This window comes from Sorex araneus, chromosome 2 (assembly GCF_027595985.1).
Source record: "Sorex araneus isolate mSorAra2 chromosome 2, mSorAra2.pri, whole genome shotgun sequence".
In the NCBI taxonomy this organism is placed as follows: domain Eukaryota; kingdom Metazoa; phylum Chordata; class Mammalia; order Eulipotyphla; family Soricidae; genus Sorex; species Sorex araneus.
The window spans coordinates 64,491,508-64,502,439 of NC_073303.1; the positions used below are offsets into that span (position 1 = coordinate 64,491,508).

The window sequence follows — 10,932 nt, forward strand, 5'->3', positions numbered from 1 at the left end:
CTACTATAGAGTTATCACCCTGAAACATTTTCTTTGTCAAGGGAATTTTCTTTGATATTCTTCATTAGATAGCTTTGAACTTTTTCTGCAAACCATGACTTTTTTTTTTTTTTTTTTTGCTTTTTGGGTCACACCCGGTGATGTTCAGGGGTTACTCTGCATTCAGGAATTACCCCTGGTGGCGCTCAGGGGACCATATGAGATGCTGGGAATCGAACCCGGGTTAGCCGCGTGCAAGGCAAACACCCTACCCACTGTGCTATCGCTCCAGCCCCTGCAAACCATGACTTATGAATCACGACATCCCGTTGATGGTCGATTTCTCGAGGGGGCTCAGTAACATCTCCATTTGTCCTAATCCTGAGATTTTAGAAGCCTCTCTCCACTCGGCCTTCCCAATGATGCCGTATTGGAGGCTCTTTCAGGGCCAGGGGAATGAGATCCAGCTTGTTACTGGTTTTGGCATATGGATACACCATGGGAAGCTTGCAAGGCTGTCCCATGTGGGCAGGAAAGTCTCAGTAGCTTGCTAGTTCTTCCAGAGGGAGATATAAGATATCTCGGCGGCCGAGCGCTTCTGAGAACTTGCTTTTAAGTCTCTCTCTCTGGATGTTGGCCGTTGATGGGATTACACACACCTGGGTTCTTCTGCCGATACCTTCATGTGTGAGGCCTGTCCTAACTGTGTGGAGAGGGGCCTCCAGCATGGCTGTAGCTAGGTTCTGGTGGTCTTCGGCCGCCAGGAGCTCTGCTCAGGGTGGGGAGGGAAGCTGGAGCCCATCCCCTCCGCGGGGCCCCGGGGAAGACAGGCAGGTGTGAGAGCCAGAGACTCTGCATAGCTCTCTTCTGGGACCATGATTTTAAGTCTCTGGATGTTGGCTGTTGATGGGATTACACACACCTTGACTTTAAAAAAAAATTTAGTATCTTATTTTGATGAACCCTTTAGTGGTGCTGGAGAGATAGTACTGGGGAAAGATGCTTGCCTTGTACATGGCCCAGACTAGTTTGATCCTTAGCTCCTGAGAACTGGTAGGAGTGATCCCTAAGCACAGAACCAGGAGTAAGTCCTGAGCACTTCTGGTTATGAACTACCTATTCACTACACACACTCACACACACAAATCCTTCAGAAAATATTGCAAAAATGGTAAAATTTGGGAATTTTAAATTCCTTGGTGACACTTTAGATATCTTGGATATTTAAAAATATTTCAATTCTGTCATTACTCTATTTTGGTATAGATGTGGTTGTTTGGGGCCCGCACATGGCACTTCTCAGGACTTCTGGATATACGCTCGGGGAGTACTTCTGGAGAGCCTCAAAAGTCCAAATGGGTGCCGGGAACTTAACCTGGGTCAGCGGCATGTAAGGCAAGTGATTTACCTGCTATTCTACTTCTTTGAACCCTGTATTGTAGGTTTACTCTTGGCAAGTAGGGTGGCGTGGTGTGGACTGTAAGACTGAAAATATTTTTTAATTTTATTTTTTAAACCTTTTAATTAGTCACTATGAGATAGACCCTTATAAAGCTGTTTATGATTGAATTTCAGTCATACAGTATTTATTCCAACACCCATCCCTCCACCAGTGCACATTTTCTAGCACCAGTGTCCCCAGGTTCCCTCCCATCACTCCCATTTCTTTTTTTTAAACAAAGAGTTTGATGATGTTGTCCATTTCCTCCTAGTTTTTAGTGCTACCTTAGAAAAACATTATTACTCTTATGCTCGACTCTTCATTGATGGCCTTTTTGTTCTTTTTCAAAGGCTTTTATCTTTATTCTCAGTTTTGTTAAATTTCATGATAGTTGTCTCTGCACATATCATTGTGTTGTTGTTCACTTTCTATGTACTCAGTGGGTCATTTAGTCTGGATGCCAAATTGCTCATATCTGAGAAACATTCCTGATTTCATGCTTCTTATAATTTCTTCTCATCTGCATTCTTCCTTCAGGAACTTCAATTATTAGGCATTTGATCTCTTAGATTTTTATCTTTAAGCCCTTTCACTGATAATTTTTCTGCAATTGTATTTTAATTTTCTAAGAGCTTCTATTTGCTATGTTTCTTTTAAAAAACATATGGTAACTCGACTTCAGTTGATTCAATGTCCGAATGCTTAAGAAGATATAAAAGTCTATGTATGCATGCATTTTAATATGAAATTATTTATATAATTTTCATATATGATCCAGTGACATGTCTGATAGAGAATAAACCAAATTATTGAAGTGTAAAACATTTTAACCTTGTTTTAAAATATCAAGATATCAAATGTTCTGATTTGTTGGAAGAAAAATCTTCCAAAGTGAAAATAACTTAATAGCTTATATAAGATGTCATTTGCTGGCTCTTAGAAAAAGCTTGGCTGTTTTAGTAAGCCATGGTTCAAAGGAGCAATTATAAAAATGGCAGTGCCGTGACCCAACACAATTTCTCCTTTGAAGGCAATGTGGTTGATGTACCACACAGGCCAGTGATCAATGGATTCCTGACCTGATTACACAGCGTGGTGAAACCCTGCGATGAGTCAATATGGATTGTTACTGACAGGCTTTAATCTGGGGATTTGTGATACAAGACAGTCTTCTAGTTTGGGTACATTTACCCGGGTTCACATTAAAGAGAAAGGGAAAATTATCATGTAAGTTGTTTGTTGGTTTATGTTTAACAAATAATAGAATATGTCCTGTGCTAAAGAAAAAAATAGTGCTCGCTTCGGCAGCACATATACTAAAATTGGAACGATACAGAAAAGATTAGCATGGCCCCTGCGCAAGGGTGACACACAAATTCGTGAAGCATTCCATATTTAAAAATATAATAAAGTAAATAAATAAAATTTTAAAAAAAGAAAAAAAGAAAAAATATCTTCATTTGTCTCTTAAGACTTCTGGGTGTTCTATTTGCTCAAAGAAATACTCTTATTAGCGCTACCATATGCTTTATCTTCCAGATGTAACACCGTTCAGACTGGCAGAACGACCTTCGAAAGTATCAGAGCGCATGGGCTGGAGGGATAGTGCAGTGGGGTAGGGCCCTTGCCTCCGTGTGACCAACCGGCTTCGACCTCAGCATCCTGTAAGATCCACAGAGACCAAGCTGGAGGGATCCCTTAGTGCAGAGCCAGGAGTAAGCCCCGAGCATCACCAGGTGTGGCCTCAAAACAAAAACAAAAACAAAAAAGCTTTTTAGATTGATTTGTTTGAAGAACTGAATAAATAAGGCAGGCACACATCTCTTTAAACATTTTATTCTATAGTAACTGGCAACACTTGACACCTATTCAGCAGTTAAATATGCATTAACTGCTTTATCACATATGTTTTCTTATTTTATCTCTTCTCTGCTGAAAAAAGTTTCCACAAGGCCAGCTAGGTTGGGTAATTTTGCTGAAGGTCCTTCAGGTAATTGAAGGCAGAACTAGAAATTTGATCCTAGTTACTTAGGTTGCAGAGTCCCAGCACGTAATCCCCAAACTAACCCCAGTTTTGGAAAGGGTGTGAAAGAGCAGTGATTGTTAACGGGCTTTAACACAATAGGAATTGTCTCTAGTGAGTTTGAACGTGCAGATAGAAACATTCCTTCCCATTGTCATAGATTATTCACTTGATAACCACAGTCAAAGGTGATCAAAAATAATTGCAGCTGGGGCGGGGGGGGGGGGGGTAATTGCAGCTGTTTACTTCTTTATAAGAAATGCTATATCCAATTAAGTATGACTTCAAAGATGAAGTACTCTGTTCTCTTTCTGAAGGACATTAGTTTACTAAGAGGACTTTGCCCTTAGATTTTACCACGAGATGGCGCACAGGTTGTGCAAGAACCCTAAATTTCTGCTTCAGTGGAATTACCCCAAAACAAAAGGAAGAAAAATTCACCAGTGGAAGAGGATGAGGAATATGGATGCAGTTAAAGATTAATGACATCACACATAGTGATTTCCTAACTGTTTCATCTTTTTAAATTTTAAACATTAATACCTACTTAATGTTTCCTACTTAAATTTTGAATAATACTTTGAATAATGATCTAAAGCTATCAGTGAGTTGGTTAGTCTTGAATAATAATTTGAATAATAATCTAAAGGTATCAGAGAGTTTGTTTTCTCAGAAAACTACCACCCAGAACTGTAGCCAGGGTTGGCATTTTGAGGAAATCTTTGAGGAACAAATTCCAACAGACCAAATTATTTCCTCTAACTTGACCATTGTTACTGGAATCTACTAGAGAGATTTCTAATTTTCTTCTATCAGCCTAGATTAAACATGCTTATAACTAGCCAGTGACTACTTTCTAATAATCAGTTGTCTAGCCAAAATGATGGAACTTTAAAATTCAGAGTAATTCAACAAATAGTGCCAATATTCTCAAAAATCCTGTGAGAAAATGTTTTCAAAGTAAATTTTCATTTTGAACTTTCACTTTTTTCTCCTAAAAAATAGCGAAGCAGATGAGCTGAGGCTTCTGCAGGCAGATGTTTAATATCAAAAGAAAAAATCCAAACATGAATGTTCATAAGTCGGTCACTGTACCTCACGGTAATTCACTAATAAAAATTTTAATAAATAAATAAATAAATAAATAAATGGGACAGTTTTGGTGATTGCACTACAGACACATGGTGATACATATATGCATTGCATAGTTCTAAAATAGAGAACATGTTGTGTACATGTGGTAGGAATACAGCAAAATATTTGTTGAAAGAATAAGAAGAACAAAAATACAAGACAGATGGTGTGTTTGTCATAGAATTAGGTCTTGCTTGCAGAAAGCATTACCGTGTGAGGTATATTTCACAATTCACTGAAACCCTAGTTTGAGGTAAATTATGGTGATAAGATCATATGTGTCACAGGTGCTTCTAGATTAATTTTATTTCTTTTGCCACATGAATGTTTTTCTCCAATTTTCTCCTTGAAATAAATACAATCAAACAACTCTGCTGTTAAACTTTAAAATTATTCACCTGCCACTTTTATTTTGGACCAGGACACATGGATGAAACAAACTGTCCTATTATCATGATGTTTATTTCCACACTTAGGTGGAAACCCCCTCGCCTAACACCTCTCTGTCAGCAGAAATTGTCCTTGCAAGGAGCTGGTGCCCTGGGCCTGTGTTGCCAGGGCTCTGCTTTTGCTGCCATTCTCAATCCTGAGCTGTAGGGGGAGCTCTAGGCTGAGTCAGAGACTAAACCCAAAAAACCAAGATCAAAACAACACAAAACAAGGGAATAAAAAGTTCAAGATGTGGGGCTGGAGTGATAGCATGGCGGGTAGGGCATTTGCCTTGCACGCGTCCAACCCAGGTTCGAATCCCAGCATCCCATATGGTCCCCTGAGCACCGCCAGGGGTGATTCCTGAGTGCAGAGCCAGGAGTAACCTCTGTGCATTGCTGGGTGTGACCCAAAAAGCAAAAAAAAAAAAAGTTCAAGATGTAGTCTAACCGGGCAGGGTGTTTTTCTGTCTCTTTCAGAGTTACTAGGGGTTTGCACAACCCCCTCTAAAGACACAAAATTGTTTTTGGGGTAACCTGTAAAACAAAATTTGAATCAATAGCCTAGCAGGTACGGCATTTGCCTTGCATGCGGCCGACCCGGGTTCGATTCTTCCACCCTTTTTGGAGAGCCTGGCAAGCTACCGAGAGTATCTCACCCGCACAGCAAAGCCTGGAAAGCTGCCCATGGCATATTCAATATGCCAAAATCAGTAACAAGTCTCACAATAGAGACGTTACTGGTGTCCGGTAGAGCAAATCGATGAGCAACAAGATGACAGTGATACAGTGATCATTGCAAAAGTTTTTAGGAGGGGTGAGGGATGGGCAGTGTGCTCCCTAACAATACTCAGCGAACTCAGAGACCATTCTGGGTGACACTTGGCCAGTCAGGCCCAGTGATTTGATGTATGGTCTAAGGAGGCAGAACTCTTCCAGTCCTCTGGAATCAGAGATCAAAAAAGTGCACCCCAATGGTGCTGGTAGTGTCAGGGGGGCCATCAAGGCGACATTCAACAGTGTTTGGGGGCCTTGTAGTACCTGAGTACCTCAGTACCACTCTCCCCTGACCACTGAGCTATCCCTTTGGTTTCATCACTGCTAAATTTTACAGGCAAGTGTAGCACTTAAAAGAAAAATTGTAATAATAGCCATGCAATCTTGTAATTATCAGGCAACTGTCAAAGTACAGGCTGTGGGTATTTATGTTGCCTCAAATTAAAATGAGCAGCTTTTCAAGCAGCAGAGACCAGAGAGGTAGGTAAATGTGATGGAAGGGTAAAAAAGGGATCACTGTATCACTGTCTTCCCGTTGTTCATCGATTTACTCGAGCAGGCACCAGTAACGTCTCTATTACACTCAGCCCTGAGATTTTAGCAGCCTCTCCTTACTCGTCTTTCCCAACGATTGGAGGCTCTTTCAGAGTTAGGAGAATGAGACCTATGGTTACTGTTTTTGGTATATCGAATACAAAACGAGTAGCTTGCCAGGCTCTGCCATGCGGGCGGGATACTCTCGGTAGCTAGCTGGGCTCTCCGAGAGGTATATATATCTTTTACTGTATTGGGGATATGAATACACTATGGGGAGCTTGCAAGGCTCTCCCATGTGGGCAACAGACTCTTGGTAGCTTATCAGGTTCTCTAAGAGGGAGAACAAGGCTATTAGATGTTGCGCGGCCTCACGATTTCGGGAGCTTGGTTTTATAGTCTCTGGATGTTGGCCGTTGGTGGGAGAAGGGATAAGAGATTAAAAAAAAAGTCTGTGTTTCTTTTCTTTAACTTCTTCTAATGCTCACGGTCAACTGTGTTTTACTTTCTGTATCTCTAACCATCCAGTGGCACAACCTTCTACCCAATTAATCACCAGGTTTCCGTTTACAAATGGGTCAGAATATTCTAGAATCCCAAATCATGCTGGATAATCCGTTTAGTAGAGAACATACAAAATGTTCAGTGCGCATTTTTAGGTTGATTTCATGGATGTATCACTAATAACTCATTTACAATGAAAAAGTTTTGCACCTAGAAAGGAATCAATCTATGAAATATTTGATTGAAATATATGAAATATTTCAGTTGACTTCAGTGTCAGTCATTTTTCTTATTTCTGAACACACCTTATATCAACACAATATTTTTAATGAAAGTGATCAATAATAAAGACCTCTAACGACTCTTAAACTTGGAGGTTTTCTTTTTTTTTTAAGAAAAAGAGATTATTTTAAGTCTCTAAGTAGGGATTGGTTTAACATTAAGTACTTGAATGTTGTAGATGGAAAAGGATTTCTTGGAAGTCTTTTAGACTTAATTTGACATCCCAAATCTTCAAGGAATAAGTGTCACCTATTGTTTGAAGATGCGCAGTATACTGCAAGTTGCAAATGACTTTTTTTTGTGTGAAAAATAGTGTGGAATTATATCTACCTGAGTAAAAATGTTAGATTTTTCATTCACTTAGAGCATTTTATGACCATATACTTCCTTGCTACCACATACCAACACAAGGATCACTCAAATCTCACTTCTTCAGTACTAGGTCAAAAGCCAGGAGATGGACACACTGAGGTTGCTATGCCCAGTGTATACTGCCACTGAGTAAGAGTGAGTAACACGGAATATACTGCCTTGTTATTCAGAAACAACAAGGAAACAGACTTTGTAATTCAAAATTATTCACATTGATAAAAGCAACATTATTAAGGAAGCAACAAACACAATGATTAGTTAAGGAAACAACCAATCTGAAGAAAGTCCGTTAGCAACAAAGTCTCCACGGGTCATCCATGAAGGACTAAAGAAATTCCTATGAGCATTTAAAAAAAAACTCCTTAGGGTGTGATAATATAGAATCATTTCCTCTCATTTATCTCTCTCCCATAGGGAATATTCTTTTTTTGAGGCAAATGGACATCCTGGTTATTGAGCACAGAATTGGGGAGCTTTCCCAATTACTACAACTTAAGCACAAAAGGATGTGAACAATTTTATTAATGGGACCAGATCCACTGGGTATGCTACCTTCTCAGTCTTGGATATTATCATTTTTAACCTTCTGTTCCCTATGATATTAATTCCTGGGCTTTAAAAAGAATGAAATGAACACTATAATGATGCTTCATACAATTTAAGCCCTGTGAAGAATTTCTCCCTTAAGCTTAGACCACTCAAAATGCTACCAGTCTCATCACCAAAGCTCCAAAGTTACCCCCAATCCTCCACTTAATTATCCCACCCACCTCCCCCCTTTTCTAAAAATGTAGGAGTACTGTTTTTTATTCAGCCACTGATAAAGCCGACTGAAGTAGGCATGAACTCCACATTACTTCTTAAAATTTTTTTTAATTGAGTATTTGTGAGATAGAACACTACTAAATTGTTCATGATTGGGTTTCAGTCATACAATGACCCAATACTCATCCCTCCACCAGTGTACATTTTCACCACCAATGTCCCCCATTTCCCTCCCACCATCCCCCAACATCATAACCTCCACCCCTAGTTTCCCTTTATTTTTGTGCATTATGGTTTGCAATACAGGCACTAAGAGGTCATCGTATTAATTCAGGGCACTCAGTGTTTTTTATCAGGATGGTAAGGCTGGAGTAGCTTTTTAACTGGGTGATAGCTTTGGGGTATGGATGTGACTGCTGAGGCTTCCAGAAGCAAAGGGAGATTCGGGGAGGTAGCCCATCCCAACCCCAAGAAAGCCTGGAGATTTCAGTCACAAAACCCACGTACTCAAGATTTTCAGCAGATTATATCTTGGTAAGGTCTGTCCTGAGATGGTGGAGTCAGGCTGGGGGCATGGTGGCAATTTTGGGTTGTGGAAGCAAGCAACTCCTGGGCACTTTGCTTGGGCGGGCACCAGGCCCCCTCCAATTTACTCCAGCCTTGCGGGTGTCTGAGAATAACTGTGGCTTTTGATCTCTTTTGAGACATATGTATGGGTGTCTGAAGCAAAGATAGTAGAAGAGCTTATATGGTGGCTCTGGAATTGGTTCATGTACCTTCCCTTTTCTTCCTCTGGTAGTCACCATCACTTTGACCATTTTAGGAAGTTGATTTATGTCAGTTCATTGGCCTTATTTTTTTATGTTTAGTTAGGGGACCACAACTGGTGGTGCTCAGATCTTACACCCAGCTCTGTACCCAAGGATGACTCTTGGCCATCTGGGGATACTGGGCAGGGGTGGCGAAACCAGGTTAGCTGTCTGCAAGGCAAGTACCCTACCTGCTGTACTTTAGCTCTTCATATTCCGCATATGAGTGAAAACACGTTCTTCACTTGGCACAATCACATAATGTTCTAGCCATTTTTTTCCAAAAGGGCACAATTTCACTTCTTAAATATAGAGTTGTATTATGTTGTGTGCATAAATTGCATTTTATTTATCTTCTAATGATGAAAATTTAGAGTTAGGTTGATCCGGACTTTGGCTATTGTGAATAGTGTTGCTATAAACATAAAGACAAATATTCATTTGAGTTAATATTTTCGTATCCTTCAAATAAGTGCCTATGAGTGATATTTCTGGACCATAGGGAATGTCCACTTCAATCTTTTAAGGTGGTTCTCAGGTTTTTAAATAAAACAAAGCAAATGGATAAAAAGCTAAGTGAAAATTCCAAAAGAAATTCATGAAAACCAAAGGAATACTCTAGAGAAATTATAATGCTTTTTTACTTCACTGATGTGATTTTTTTTAAACAGTGATTTCTTTGAGGATGACTGTCACCCCAAGTGTGGTAATTTTGTAGATATTCATTGTATAATTATTCTCTCCTCTATTTTTAGTAGTGGATATAAATATATCTTAATCTTCTAATTAAAATAGACATCTTAAATGTATCATATTTTGAGATATATAACATAATTTCTTGGTAAATACCACTTATTTCTTTTGTTGTTGTTGTTGATACATTTTTTTATTCTCCCTCAAAAATATATTACATAAATCTCACCTTTTTCTAAAGACCAAACTCTTTTGTAAAGGAAGAAAAATAGTTTAATAGAGGTTTTTTAAAAATTTTTTAAATTTTTTAAATTTTTTTAAATTTATTTTTAATTCGTGAATCACTGTGAGGGTACAGTTACAGATTTATGCATTTTTGTGCTCATGTTTCCCTCATACAAAGTTTGAGAACCCATCCCTTCACCAGTGCCCATTCTCCACCACCAGTAAACCCAGCATCCCTCTTACCCTCCCCAATCCCATCTCCCCCCACCCCACCCTCCTACTGTGGCAGGGCATTCCCTTCTGTTCTCTCTCTCTAATTAGGTGTTGAATACCACTTATTTCTTATACTACAATCACTGGACAAAATTTGTTTAATTTCCAGCATTATTAAAAGCATAAAGAATGTGGTTACATATGAGGACAATGTACAAATCATATCATCATCATCATCATCATCATCATCATCATCATCATCATCATCATTCCATTGATAGTCGATTTTCTCAAGCTGTCTCAGTAAGGTCTCCATTCGTTCCAGCCCTGAGGTTTTTAGAAGCCTCTTTTTACTTGTCCTTCCCAATGGTGCCTCATTGGAGACTCTTTCAGGGTCAGGGGAATGAGACCCTCATTGTTACTGGTTTTGGCATATGAATACACCATGGGGAGCTTGTCAGGCTCTCCCATGTGGGCAGGAAACTCTCGGTAGCTTGCCAGGTTCTTTGAGAGGGAGAACTAGGCTATAAGATGTACCTTCTGGGAGCTTGGTTTTATAGTCTCTGGATGTTGGCCATTGATAATATTTTATTCTTTTTTAGGGATGCAAAATAGGTTTTATTGAAAGAAATGTAAAGAGATGTGAGGAGAGAGATATACAGATAGATTCAAGGGAGAACACACACGGTTTTCTCTTCAGAGTGAGAAGGTTCTATTTTCAATTTCTAAAAGAAGTTTCATTATAAGGGACTT

The 10,932-nt window shown here is 39.4% G+C and overlaps 1 non-coding gene across 1 annotated transcript; it reads left to right on the forward strand.

Annotated features, from left to right (window-relative positions):
* The first annotated feature begins 2,712 nt into the window (after positions 1-2,712).
* LOC129402795 (U6 spliceosomal RNA) lies at positions 2,713-2,819 on the forward strand. The gene has a single exon (XR_008628838.1). It is a non-coding gene; the product is annotated as a U6 spliceosomal RNA (small nuclear RNA).
* The last annotated feature ends 8,113 nt before the right edge of the window (positions 2,820-10,932 follow it).